The 14,009-nt window shown below is 44.2% G+C and overlaps 1 protein-coding gene across 2 annotated transcripts in view; it reads left to right on the plus strand.

Annotated features, from left to right (window-relative positions):
• Positions 1–7,329: 7,329 nt before the first annotated feature.
• Positions 7,330–14,009, plus strand: part of TEC (tec protein tyrosine kinase) — a 43,800-nt gene continuing 37,120 nt past the window's right edge. Inside the window, exon 1 of one of the 2 annotated variants that reach the window (XM_074541531.1) lies at positions 7,330–7,560. The gene's annotated coding sequence lies outside the window, so the exon portion shown is untranslated. The remainder of the gene's footprint in view (positions 7,561–14,009) is intronic. The other variant, XM_005490035.4, reaches the window with a different exon arrangement.

A 14,009-nucleotide genomic window follows, 5' to 3' on the forward strand; every position in this document is an offset into this window, starting at 1 on the left:
AGCACAGCAGAACATGTACATTTTATTAGAAGTTACCTACTGTATGTATTCTTTGTAAAAATCCCTGGCTCCTTGCAGTATTGTACTTTGTACACATGCAGTTTAACTTATTTTATCATTTTCATCTTGAAACAGTCTTTGGAATGAGCTGTAACCTTATAAATGCCTTTGTTCCTTGGTGGAAAGGCTGAGTCACTCATCATGAGGGATTGATGGAGGATGCAAAATCAAAAGAATATATGGGACAGATTCAGCCCAAGTGTGGCTGACGTCAGTGGTGCTCTAGGGCTAAATATGAGCCACATTTAGGCTTTCTCCAGGAGAAGGGAACTGTCTTGGGCTAAGACATCTTACCCCCACCACAACCAAACCTGCACATCGGGGCACAGTAGGATGCTGGTGTCTGGTTCAGTAGGACACATTTTGCACTTCCTCTGCTAACAGGTTTGAACCTGTTCCACTGCTGCACAAATCTTTAAGTATAGAAAGCCCTACAAAAAAGGTAGCTATATTCAGACCTCAGAAGATGTGCCAAAATGACAGAAGTCAACCCTTAGTGGAAAGTTCAGAGTAGAGGGAAAATTCAAAGGCCTCTTATTTTTAACTGAGAATGTAGCAGTTTGTATCAATTTCCCAGCTCAAACAATGTGGCAGGCTGGTGAGAGTGAGATATTTTCTATGGGCTCAGTTCCTGGTATTGTTTGCAAGCCAAATGTGAGGGTAGATAGCAATGTGTCAGCCCACTCTCAGTCATGGCACAGGCATCTCCTACTAGTGACAGGCCTGGCTATTAGAACAAAGAAACACATGAGGCAAGAGACTTAAAGACTTCTTCCTTTCTCATAAGCGTTTTGGCAAGAAAATTTTGAGAAAAACATTAAGGTTTGTCCAAGGAATATAATTATTATTAAAAAAACCCAAAGCTTTTAGTGCTCTTGACAATTTTTTTTTTTTTTTCCAAAGAAATAAGTGACAGCTAAATAGTTCTCTGAAAATACTGCATTTATGACAAAGTCCAATGAAGCAGAGAGGGGTATTGATTTGGGAAGACTCGGGTTATGATCTGTTCACATTGCCATATTTCAAAGTGATGAACCATATTGTGTTGTTTTAACTTGTCTTTCGTTAGATGTACAGCAAATAGTGTGTGAGCAACCACACGTGTGTAGGTCTATGCTCATACATGCACACACACACACCTGTTAAACACCATATTTGCAGGCCATGTTGGACTTGAAAAATTGCTAGAATGCTGGAGTGCAGCTTCAGGAGGTTGCAAGGAAGCAACAATGAAGTATGAAGTGGAAATTCCCTCTTTATGACACTTGAGGGTCTCTAACTCTTCCTATACTTCAATATTAAGAGCTTTTAGGAACAATGAAGGCCATTTTTTCAGCAAGACCATAGCTTTAGACATGGCATTGCAAAGGATGCAACGTTCATCTTCATTCAGCTTTGTTCACAGCAATGCACATTTGCAGGGGTTGAATTAGGAAAAAAAAAATTACATTTTATGTCCCTACTTCATTTAATCAGTAAATATAACTTGAAAAGTGATCATCAGTTAAATAAAACTTTCTAACATGAAGTTGCAAATTCTTTAATAACAAAACAAATGTTACTTGCTGCAGCTGTTTTGAAAGTTTGTAACATTAGTGTCTGTCAATGAAGGCTGGAAAATGGGTTTTAGAGGGAGTGTAGAATGTCAAATTCACTCTAAAATAATAGTAAGGTCATGTATGTGATTATCTACTCTGAATTGTCATCACTGGGATGCCAGCCTGATAAGGGCAGAAATTAGGGTCATGTGGCAAAATGCTTGGACTGAAGGCTGCTGCCATAGTACTGATTCCATGTGTTGAAGTGAACTTTTATTGTCAACTGGATGCATGGTTCATTTTATTTTGCAATTGTGTTAGGGAATGCCAAATACACTAAAGCTCCATAATCAAAACCATAGTCTGACCTACATGTAAATTCAGAATAATTTAACTAGGAACACAGCTATAATAATATCACAATCGGAATCTGACCTTCTCTTGGGGATTTGGCATGATAGGCTTCTAATCAATGTGGTTCAGCTGCTTCTTATAATTAAATCAGTATAGCATGGTTATATACAGTGATACAAATCTCTCAGAAATGGAGATAAAATATTCTTTTCTCTTGAGAGAGAAAAGTTGTTTGCATTTTTGCTTTGCTTTCCGACCTTACTCCGTCTTACATAATACTTTATATACAAGCTAAAATTATGCATTGACACCTATTTTTCCATAGTATATTCCAGTTCAACAGATCACATCTTGACACATTTCCTTTCAGCATTTTCCCTGTAAACTTGGTGTAACTCCCCTAAAGCCAGATTTGAAATCCCAGTTTTGATGAGCTCAGATTCTGTTCACTGAGCACCCATATTAATCGGTTACATTTTGCTTTGCCACCCATATCTAAAGGCTAAACTTGCTTTTGAAATCTAAGAGTTGCCTCTTCAAGCAGACTTAGTGTTTCCTTAGCAGCAGCACGTGCTAAGCCACATATGATGCTATCACAGTGTCTGAGGCTGCCCTGCAGTGTCACCTAGACAGTTTTTGCCCACAGCTCCTGGTAGCTGCGTGCTTCAGACAGTCCACACTGACTACATTATCTGGCAGGGCAGTAGTTTTCAGATCTAAAGATCCTTAGAGAGTGAATACTACTGTGGTCCTTCTTGGTTACCTCCTAGGGGTCCTCTGACAGGTATCTAGAGACTCAGAGAGCACAAGCTGACAATCACCAGAGCTGAGCAACCCAGCATACTAATCCACATCCTTGTCTTTTTAGACAGTTGTTCTTTGTATCAGGACTGGCAGAGAATTTCAAAGTACTCCTTAGCACTACTGTTCTGACCCTGGATGTCAGGTAAAATGTGCAACTAAATGAAGACTCTACATTCTCTTCCATGTTACATATTCATGTTACTTTCCTGTCATGCTATTACATTGGCACATCAAGCCACCACTCAAATCAGGCTGCACTGTGCTGAAGACAGGGCCCTGTTTTTAATAACTAACTCCTTTGTTTGTGGCAAGTTGCACTGCAGCAGTACACCATAGCACAGAGAAAGAGGAAAGAAGGGGTTGACAAATGTGTGTGGTTGTGTGATTTTACCAAACATTGTGGTCAAGCAGGCCCACCACTTACTAAAGAAATTTCTCAGACTCTGCAAATTTATGGGTCTGGTAGCTTTAGAGAGGTCTATGGATTTTTGAAGGCTAATTTAGCCTGATACATGCTTCTTTAACCTTTTGTTCATTAAATCAGTAACTATATTAGAGTTCCTTGCAAAGTCTTGTGGGTTTTATCCTGGCATATCAATAACTTCACTGTTTGATAAACTATTTCGCCAGCTTATTTTTCCTACATGGAGTTAGCATTCATTTATGAGTCCTGCTAGACTGTGGATATGAAAATCGCAAAATGTCAGGTGACACAGCTGCACGCCAAAGGAAAATCTGGCATCAACTGGCAACAGTTCACACTGAAAGGATAAAAGGTTACCATGGTGCAAATCACCCTGCATCCCCAAGAAAATTAATCCCAGCTAGACCAGCAAGGTTATCACCACAGTAGGTCAGGGCCTGCCCCTTCCCAGCCATCCAGCAGCAGCAGCTACATCCTCCCACTTGGAAACACTGGCTTCCTAGGCCAGAAAGGGAAGTTCCTAGAGGGGACTTTTCAGAGGAGATGGTGATCAAGGAAAGGACAAGTGATACATATGGGTAACTGCTGTTCCATAAATCTAGATTATAACTACATAACAAAACAAATGTTATGTGGTTGTATGTTTTGTTTGTGCACATTGCCCAGCACAACATGAAAGATCTGTGTACAAGCTATGTTCACAATGAAAAATGCTATAATATTCTAAAGCTGTGGGTAAAACCCCAGATTCCCTGTATTCTAGAGTGCTTTCAAAACTCCTTAGTATTTCAACTGTACCTTCCTGTTGTGACTACGATATCTTGTAAATCAAAGAATCACAGAATCATTTAGGTTGGAAAACACCTCTGAGATCATCAGGTTCAATCTTTGACCAATCATCACCTCATTGATTAGACCATGGCATCAAGTGCCAGAAACAGTCATTTCTTGAGCATCTCCAGGGATGATGACTCCACCTCCTACATGGACAACCCATTCCAATAACCTACACCCTTTCAGTGATAAAATTCCTCCTAATGTCCAGCCTGAACCTCCTCTGGCATAACTTGAGCCTATGTCCTCTCATCCTGCCACTTGTTACATGGGAGAAAAAACTAATCCCTACCCAACTCCAACCTCCTTCCAGGTAGCTGTAGGGGGCAATAAGGTCCACCCTGAGCCTCCTTTTCTCCAGGCTAGGCACCCCCAGCTCCCTCAGCCACTCCTCATAGTGCTTGTGCTCCAGACCCTTCACCAGCCCCATTGCCCTTCTCTGGACTCACTGCAGCACCTTAATGTCCTTCTTGTAGGTAGGGGCTCAGAACTGACACAGGATTTGAGGTGCAGCCTCACCAGTACAGGGGGACAATCCCTGCCCTGGCCCTGCTGGCCTCACTGTTGCTGACACAGGCCAGGGTGCCATTGGCCTGCTTGGCCACCTGGGCACATCTGGCTCATGTTCAGCCCCTGTCACCAGCACCCCCAGGTCCTTTTCTGCTGGGCAGCTTTCCTGACACTCTTCCCCCAGCCTGTAGCACTGCGCGGGATTGTTGTGACCCAGGTGCTGGACCCGACACTTGCCTTGTTGAACCTCATACTACTGGTCTTAGCCCATGAATCCAGCCTGTCCAGATCCCTCTGCAGAGCCTTCCTGACCTCCAGCAGATCAACTGCCGCCTAGCCTGGTGTCATCCATGAGTGTGCTGAGGATGCACTTGATTCCCTCATCCAGATTACTGACAAAGATATGGAACAGGACTGGGCCCAGTACTGAGCCCTGGCAAACACCACTAAGGACTGCCACCAGCTGGATGTGGCACCATTCACTCTCTGGGTCCAGCTGTCTGTGCAGTTTTTGACAGAGTGCACCCATCCAAGCCATCAGTTGCCTACTTTTTCTGGAGGATGCTGTGGGAGACAGTATCAAAGGCTTTGCTGAAGTCCAGGCAGACTACATCCGACTGCGCCAAAGCTATGGAGAAAGGAAGACCAGCACATTTGCTGATAGGAAAACCAGATAATGAAGAATGACAAGTTTTTCTCTCATTCACAGGGTTCCCTCTTTAGAGTGTTATCTCTGCCCACAGCAAGCGAGGGAAGAGAAATAAACAAAGAAAATGCTCAGTGACTAAATTGACAGAATCCTCTGAGAAATTAAGGGACAAAGAGGATTTCACAGGCATGTAAAGGAAAAAGAAAAGGAGCCTCTCTGTGATCAAGGAACTGGTAAACATGCCTCTCTCTGACCAGAAATATTACAGAGTGGCTTTTTGAACCCAAGAGCACACCCAAAAGAGCAGCACTGGCTTCAATGAGAAAATAGGCATGAACCATGAGATGCTGAAGCATCAGTAGGTGAAAAACTGCTGGAAAAGGTGGTCTATTAAAGTTGCCATCCAACCTGTGTATTTGCCTTTCTCTCCTTGGTGCTTTGTGTGGGCCTGAAATTTCATTAGTCTCAGTCTTTCCCAAAGTGGAGACTTTCTCCTTGAGACTTCGCCACAAGGACTCTTCACCATTACTCTTTCGTTAGTAGTAGAGCAAGATCCTGAGAAGCAGTGGCATCCTGTAGTTGCTTTGATTCCACCATCCTGATGATGTCTTTTGTCTCCTATTGTGGTAGAAAAAACATGGAAAGAGAACTGCAAACTCCATAAAGTTTGCAAGCAAGTTTGTGTTCCACAAGTCCACCACAAATGCTCTGTCTCTTGGCTGATCAAGATCAAAGTAGTTAACCCCTGATCAGTAGTTGTAAGAACAACTTCAGCATGGAAATAGCCAAATGCTTTGAACCACAGGGATGTGCCCTGCTGTCCCTTTGCTTCTGCTGCAGCTCTGGAGTGAAGCCTCAGTAGTAAGGTAGCTGCTGCTAGTTAAGTCATAGTGTAGCATAACACATAATCAAGTTCTCTGCTAGATGTCACTTCTTTCTAGAGCTCAAAAAGGGCACCATATAGGGCAAAGCTATTTCAAGTTCCTCCTTTAAGCAACTTTTTGGTTTTCTTGCCGTTTCCCTGTGCCACAACAGCAGCAGAGGGGGTGAGGAGAGGTATAGCTGCCATTGCTTAAAAAATGAAGCAACAGTTGCCTGTTTGCAAAACTGACCACATCAGTGGCAGTGGGTAAAGGTGTCTGAATGGATGCCTGAGTGTGTGCTACCACAACTACGTGGATGTGGAGGGAAGTGGGAGTGGTGACATGGGCTGGTGGTACTAGTCATCATAAAGTGGCTGCAAGGAGACTGCCCATTTATCTAAAACAGGCCCCACACACCAGGCATTCAGCCCTGTGACTCCCAGGTCTCAGCAGTAGTGTGACAGGCATGGGCGACATGGACACAGGGCCAAAGTAAGTTGGAGGAAATCCCTCAAGTGAAAACAAAGGCTCGGTAAGTCATTTCCTCTGAGCTGAACAGAAAGACATCTGTGTTGATACAGCTATTACACACTAATCACAACAAAACAATTCTCTTGTAAACGGCATAGACCCTGCTTGCTTTCCTCTAGGCTGACTGAAATGTGAGAGACGTATTTCCATTGAACTTTACAAGATCTTTTTCTTTCAATGTGGTTTTGCAGTGACAGTTTCAGTAGGTCAGACTGGGCTAAGAGGGTAAGGAGGTAAAGAAAAGAGCCTACGTGCCATTTCAGTACACACCCTGAACTCCGAAGTTCAGCAGAGGCACCTGAGGTGCACAAAAGCCGCTTCAGTTATTCTGGCTGTGGGTTTGAGGTGGCTGGATGTGACTGTTGGCACGGTTAATTACGAAGGAAGGCACTGAACCCCGGGGGCAGTGGGACAAGAGCAGATCTGCGATGGGCATTGAAGAGGAGCAGCCTCGGGGTGCACAGCCCATTGGGGATGGGGGAATGCTGTGCCCACCGCCACCGCACGGCCCAGCCCGGAGCCCTGCGAGCACTCCTTCTCCCCGTGGTTTGGTAAGAGAAATGCTGTAGTCAAAGCACAGCTTTCACACAGTTTACAGCCAGCTGGTGCCAAGAACATAGATTTTGAGGGAGCGTTTGCAACTTGCTCCGAATTACGTAATTTGCCTTTTTCTTATACTTCTCGGGTTGTTCTCGGACGGGATTCGAGGGAGCTCCCAACGAGATTTGGTGGGCGTGGACACCTCAGTTCAGCCCAGCCTCTCGCAGCGCCGCACCCGCCCCGGGCGCCCAAACAAGCGCGGCCGCCTCGGGTTGCCCCCGCTGCTTCCTCCGCGGGGAGCCGCGCTCGGCGGGAGGAGGTGCCGCCTTCCCGGGCCGGAGCGAGGCAGTGCGGTGCCTCTCTCCCTCCCTCCCTCCCTCCTTCCGCCGCCCTCCACGCCGCCGGCGCCCGGACTCCTTTCGCGACGGCGGCCGGGACACGCAGGTAGGGCAGGTGAGGCGAGGCGGGGGTGCCGGCCCGCTGAGGGAGCGGGGGGGTCCCAGCGCCGACAGCCGCGGGGCCCTGCCGGGTGCCGGCACACGGAGCCCCCCTGCCGCCGCTGCCAGCCCCAGAGCGTGCGGCACTGCCGGGACCGAGGGGCTGCTGCCTCGGAGCACAGGTGTCACAGCAGCCCTAATCGGGAGCGGTGACAAAAGCCGGCTTTGAAACCTTTGCTTAAAATTGCTCTAACTGCGTGATATATAAAGGGGCTGTGGCCCAGGCCGCCGAGTCCATTTGAAAGGCAACACTGATGAGTATTTCTTTATGTGACTTTCTTCTCTGAGTCTTAGCTCCATGCAACCAGTGTGCTTTGCTAAGACTGTTTTGCCTCGTCTCGTGGGAAGAATTGCCTTCTGTTGAGTTCAGTTATCCTAATAATTCCTCCTGCTTTCTGTCCCACATGGAGTTACCTTTTGTTGGCAGTGCATACTCTTACATAGCCTTGTGCTGGGATACAGCACACCTGCTGCTTGTTCAGTGGGTGACGAGACTCGCGTGGTGCTTTTCCACAGGCTTCCTTTCTGCACCCTTAAAAGTTGGAACGGGTAATTATTTGTGCTGTAAACTGAAGTTTTAGTACCGGAATGGCAGTGAGCTCCTTGCTTGAAATGACAGATGCTGATCTGAAATACTCAGGGTTGTTTCTTGAGTCAAGTACATATTGGTTTTATAGATGGAAAAACTGACTGTAGTAGAAATGCAGGCAAAAAGCTGTCTTGTGAGTACCTGCTACTGGAGCTTTTGTTTTCATTTTAGCGTACATGTTTCTGATATTCTGACTGTCTCACCTTTGATAGAGGATGATGTTTTGTTCAGTTTCTCAGAACTCTTCAGAGACTGGAAGATGGGTTATTACTTATTGCTGTTGCATAAATGTTTAAAGTATTTTGAGCTATCAGAAAGCACGTGCTTTTCTTTCCTTCTGGCACACCAGCTGTGCTGCTCAGATCATTTCAGCTGTGCAGAGGAGGCCCTTCAGGGGTCCTGGTCTTGTTTGCTGGGTACTGCTCTTGTGTGTGGGGAGGTAGCTCCTGGACAGGGAGTTGCTTACAGTCATTTGGTGGTTACGGTTTGTAAGGGGACTGCAGCAGGAAAGGGCCCATTTACTATCAGACTCTCCTCTGGTATTCTTTATGTTTCTCTGAGGTTTATTTATGTTTTATTTGTTGTGAGATACATTTTATCATGAAATGATCACATTTATCTCTGCACTTAGTTCTTATTGAAAGGGTGCCTTATATGTTCCTCTAAATTTCTAAATTAATATTATGATTATTTGAACCAAATGGTTGATTTCTATGTGAGCTTGCCTGCTGAAACCACTGAAAGCAGAGCAGCATGATTATATTTGGCATGTTTTTTGTTTTGATAAGATAATCTCATAGGTGCGCAAATCAAAACCATACTGGCAGTTACACCTCTGTCTTGAAGGAACTCTGGTTATCAACTGCCAGCCCTGCTTTTATTAACCCTTCTAAATTTGTAGGAATACCACATATTTTTAATGTTAATCTAGGCTTTTTACAGTCTTTGAAATATTTTAAAACCATTTACTATGAGGTGGTTTGAACTATGTCCTAAGTTAAATCACATTTTAATGCTTAGCTGTAGGCATTGTGGATTTGGCATTGTAGTGTTTAGGCTGTTTACAGTAGATAGAAAGAGAGAAAAATAATAGAGCTGATAAAACAATATTAGTTCCGTATTTTTTTATCTTGCCCCGAAACAACATTGTATTCAGAAACACCATATGTGATAACCTGTAATGAAGTTAAAATAATTGAGAACTGGTTAATTTAATAGAATTACTTGGAAGCATCAAGAAAAGTCTTCCCCTCACCAAATATAGGTGCAACTTGTATATTTGATTACCTCTGTGTTGTGTTAGCTTATAAACTGGATGCCCAAGATAATGTGCAGAATAGTGTAAGTTTCATACAAATATTTATACCTCAAATATGCAAAACATTTTCTGTTTCTTAGACAATAGAAGTCTGTGCTGCCTGCTGTCAATGCAAAGGTCATGGAAAACAGTCTTTAGCCTTTGTTAACCATTGATGTCCAAGATGTTTTTTTACTTTTGATTAGTTTGACTTTTTTTCAGTAACCTATTACCTTCTTGCTGCCGAACCTGGAACTATTCTTTGGAAAAGGAAGATTTGTGCATGGCAAAGGATCGGTTGTAGCAGTCTACAATGACTCTCTTGCAGAAATAATATAAGGAACTATAAAAACTGAAAAATGTGGAAAACAGTACTCAAACATAGTGGAGTACAGGTTGGCATAATGAAGAAAGCCTGAGGTGGTGGACCTTTTATATTTCTAATTACATATGTGCTCCTGAAGGACATGTATCATATATTTTTTGTGCTACATATATTTTTATTATTATCTAGATGCATCTATTTGCTCAGATTTACCGGTACCTTGTCTGGAAAGTGTTGGCAATGGTCAGTCAGTTGCTGCACCATGGAAATTAGAGTGATGAAGTTCATTAAACGACCTGCTGATACCCATAGCTTTCTCCATTATGCAAAGTGCAAGGGAAAGACTCTCGCTACAATGGCTGCTCCTTACTGCAGAGGGATCAGCCCAATTTACCCTAATTCTCCTGGCCAGGACTTCATGGCAGCACTAGGCATTAGAGGTATTACTGATATAGTGGGACACAACTCTCCAGAAACCCATGAAATTGCACCAGTGTTTTAGCAAATGATCAGCCAGGTCTCAAGAAATGTATTTTTGTTAATAGAGCAGTTTACTTCTAGCAGCAAATCACTGGTTTGCTCTGCCAGCCCTCAGGCAGAGGAGCATTCTGCTCTCCTGCTTCTGGTCTGTTTTTCTAAGTGTATTTTCTAAAGGAAAAAGCATTAGGAAAGAAAACAGTGTGCAAGTGAAGGAAACAAGTGTTTGGGTGGACACGTCTGCTCTTTGTCTGGTGTGGCAGAAGAGGAACTGGGGAACTGAGCACTGCCCTGTGGCCATTACAGCTCTGGCAGTTCTCAGTCATCCCCTGGCCTGGGTCAGCCCCATGGGCTATGATTCAGAGTCAGGGAAAACAACATGTGAGCTAAAATCTTGAAAAATAGGCAGTACATACCAGTGTGACAACAGTCTCATTGCAGAAGGTGCTTTGTGGGGAGGGGAGCATCTTTCTGTATTTCCTGGGCATGGAGGTGGGATGGGGGAGAGAGACATTTCTTACAAGTACTGTGTAGTGGCCACTGTGTTCAGATGGGGTCGTGAAATCTTGGGAAGAATTACAGAAGTCTCCTGAGGAGTAGGTCTGTCCATCATGGGCAGGGTTTACCTTTCTTAGGAAGAACAACATCACTTAGAAGTTGTCTTGGGTTGGGTCAATACCCAAACATTTAGGAGGAAATGATATTGCTGAAAAGACACCTCTTGGTTGCGTGGCTGTCCTGTATTCTGGGCAGTTCAGTAAAGCTCGTGTGTGCTTAGTGTGGTGTGGTCCTGCCTTTGTGTGTGAGCAGGAGACAGGGTTTTCAGGAGCAGAGAGAGGAGTTGCTCCAGGAGAGTCCGAGCCTGGCCAACAGCTGATGTACAAGAGCTGTTTCCCATCAGCTGTGGGACTCAGGTTTTGGTGAGGGGAAGGAGAAGTGTTTGGCCATGCTAGCAGTCACAGCTCCTCTGCTGAAGCAAAGCACCAAGCTGCCAACTGGGTTACTCTCTTTCAGCTCTTAAGGTAAAAATCCTGTGCAACATTAAACAAATGCAGGAAAAAAGGAAAAAAAAAAGTAGTGTGCTGAGGCATGTGGGACCTGAGCAAAGGCTTTCTTGGCACTCCTGCTTTTTCTCATTTCCATTTCTCTTATCAGCAGATATGTGAATGGGTGCCACTTTGCCACACATAGGGTACAACTTCATGTAGGCTCAAGTAGGTCACAGCTGAGTTTCCTGTGAGGAGGGGTTTTGTTCAGCCTTGTGCCTATTGCAAGCTGTGATCTGATTAACTTGTAAGATCTAGGCCTTCTTTTCAATTGAATGTAGGGCAGAAAAGCATGGCTTTGGGTAGTAAAGGAAGCAGGATTCTTCCTTCTGAAAGAGGATCTGGCCACAACACTGGGACCCTGCCCTTCTAGGGGCACTTCCAGAGTGTGCACTGTACACTAATCTGGGACAAACTCCTGGCCATTTATGTTTATGAAACAAAAAAAGGTTCTCTTTGTTGTCTTTGTTTTTTTTTCCCTCCACAGGATAGCCACATAACTCACCATCAGACCCAGGTGATATCTGCTCCTTCATTTTAGTTAAACATTGTAAATCTGTCCTAGGCAGCCCTGTGAACAAATCTTGTCAGATTCACTGTGCTAGTTTACTGGGTAGATGAGATAATTATAATTAGGTTGAATATCTATCTATCTTTATATATATATATATATATATTCAAGGTTGCTACTTGTCCTGTGAATTACAGGATGTCCTATATCACAGGGCAAGCTCCATATCCTGGCAGAAAAAATAACTGTGTGTTTTCCCTGCCTCCCCACTCTTATTCTGAGCATCTCTTCCCAGCTGAAGTGGCAGACCAGATCAGTGGTCTCCAGTGCTATGGCAGGAGGAGAAGAGGGGGGACTCTCCTGCTTTGAATTGTGTGACCCAGTTCAAGGGATGTGCAAAGTAAGTTGAGCTGAATGGGCCTTTTTCTGTCCCAAAAGAGATCTCCTAAACTGATAATTTTACATATACTTTGGGATCTTTTGAGATTAAAATTTCTACCAAAAATATCCAAAAGATGCTTAAAATAATATTTTTTTTTTAACATGAAGAGATATAACACTCCAGTATTAAGAGTGGCTGGTTCAAAACTGCTATTGCAACTTGAATTCTCCTTGCTTACACCTAATTTGTTACGTGTTTAATTCTGTAGCCACATGTGATTTTGCTGTTTCATTCAGCCCATGGCTGGTTGGACTGTTTCAGTTTGCTTTGTTGTGGTCAGCCATGAGGACCATCCTCCTCCTCAGAGCTGCCGGCTGGCAATCAGTCCTCCTCAGTGGTTGAATATAGCATATTTACAGCTCCAGAGTGTCAGATGAACTGTGAGGGTCTGTTTTATAGCAGGGAGTTTGGGAGAATGGCACGGTGAAAGGCTGTGGAGTGGGAGGAGGCCATCGCTCTGTGCAGGCAGCCTCTTTGCCACCACAGCAGCTTTCTCTTCCCACCAAGGCACTCTCTCCAACCATGAACAGGATTGCAACTTTCTGAGGGAAAAGTAAAAGTAAAAGTTATGGGCAAGCAGCAAAATTCCCTCAATTTGGTTTAGTTACTTTTCTGGATCTCTTAACCTGAAGCTAACTCTGAAAGTCAATGTGATGCAGGCACTCCCCATGAAAAGCTGAGACCTAACCATAAATCTTACCTTTGCAGTGCCTTAGCTTTACTTCTTGTAATTTTGGCCTCAATGGGACTGGATTATGGTAGCCCATGTTGTGATGATGTTTGGTTGATTCTCCAATATCCTTGTGTCTCACCATGGATAAGCAGAGTGCAGTAAGGTACTGTGAAGCATTAATGACTGTGTTGCATGATGTCTCAAAGAGTTTGAGCTGAATGCTGTTCCTTAATACCATAAATGTCTTGTGACTCCTCACAAGTGCAAGTCCAATTCCCTGTTTAACTTGCAACAGTTGAAACACCTCAATGCATCTGAGATCTGATATCAAGGAGAGCAGAGATAACAAGCTGCTTTGCTAGAGATGCTCACTACCTTGCATTAACCAGAGGAAAGGGAAAACACACGACCACAGCCGTGTGTCAGTTGTGTTTGTTTTCAGATTCAGTGAGAAACTTTTCCCTTGAATTAATACTTATATATTGACATGAATGAAGCTGAAGTTCTTTGGTATTCCTTGTTGCTTAGGGTGCACTCTATGTGAAGAAGAAATTGTTCAAGGTCACAGCCTGGCTTTTCAGTCCTGTGTAGGGAGACTTTATTAGCAAGCAGCTGAAATGCAAGTAAAAGCAAGGGTTTCTTTCACCACTTCCTGTGGGTAGGCAGGTGTCCAGCCATTCCCAGGAAAGCTGGTCTACATCATGCAAAGCAGTTTCTTGGGAAGACAAATGCCATAGCTCCAAATGTCTCCCCTTCCTCCTTCTTCCCCCCACTTTGTATACAGAGGTGATGTCATTGGTGTGGAACATCCCTTTGGTCATTTGAGTCACCTGTCCCTGCTGTGTCTTCTTGTAATTTCCCTTGCATCCCCAGTCTCCTTGCCAGTGTGGCAGTACAAGAAGCAGAAAAGGTCCTGGCTCTGTGCAAGCACTGCCCAGCAATAACAAAGCCATCTCTATATTATCAGCACTGTGATCAGCACAGTTTCAAAACACAGCTCCATATTAGCCACTGTGAAGAAAGTTAACTCTACCCCAGCCAAAAT

The sequence above is a fragment of the Zonotrichia albicollis genome, chromosome 5 (assembly GCF_047830755.1).
Source record: "Zonotrichia albicollis isolate bZonAlb1 chromosome 5, bZonAlb1.hap1, whole genome shotgun sequence".
NCBI lineage: Eukaryota > Metazoa > Chordata > Aves > Passeriformes > Passerellidae > Zonotrichia > Zonotrichia albicollis.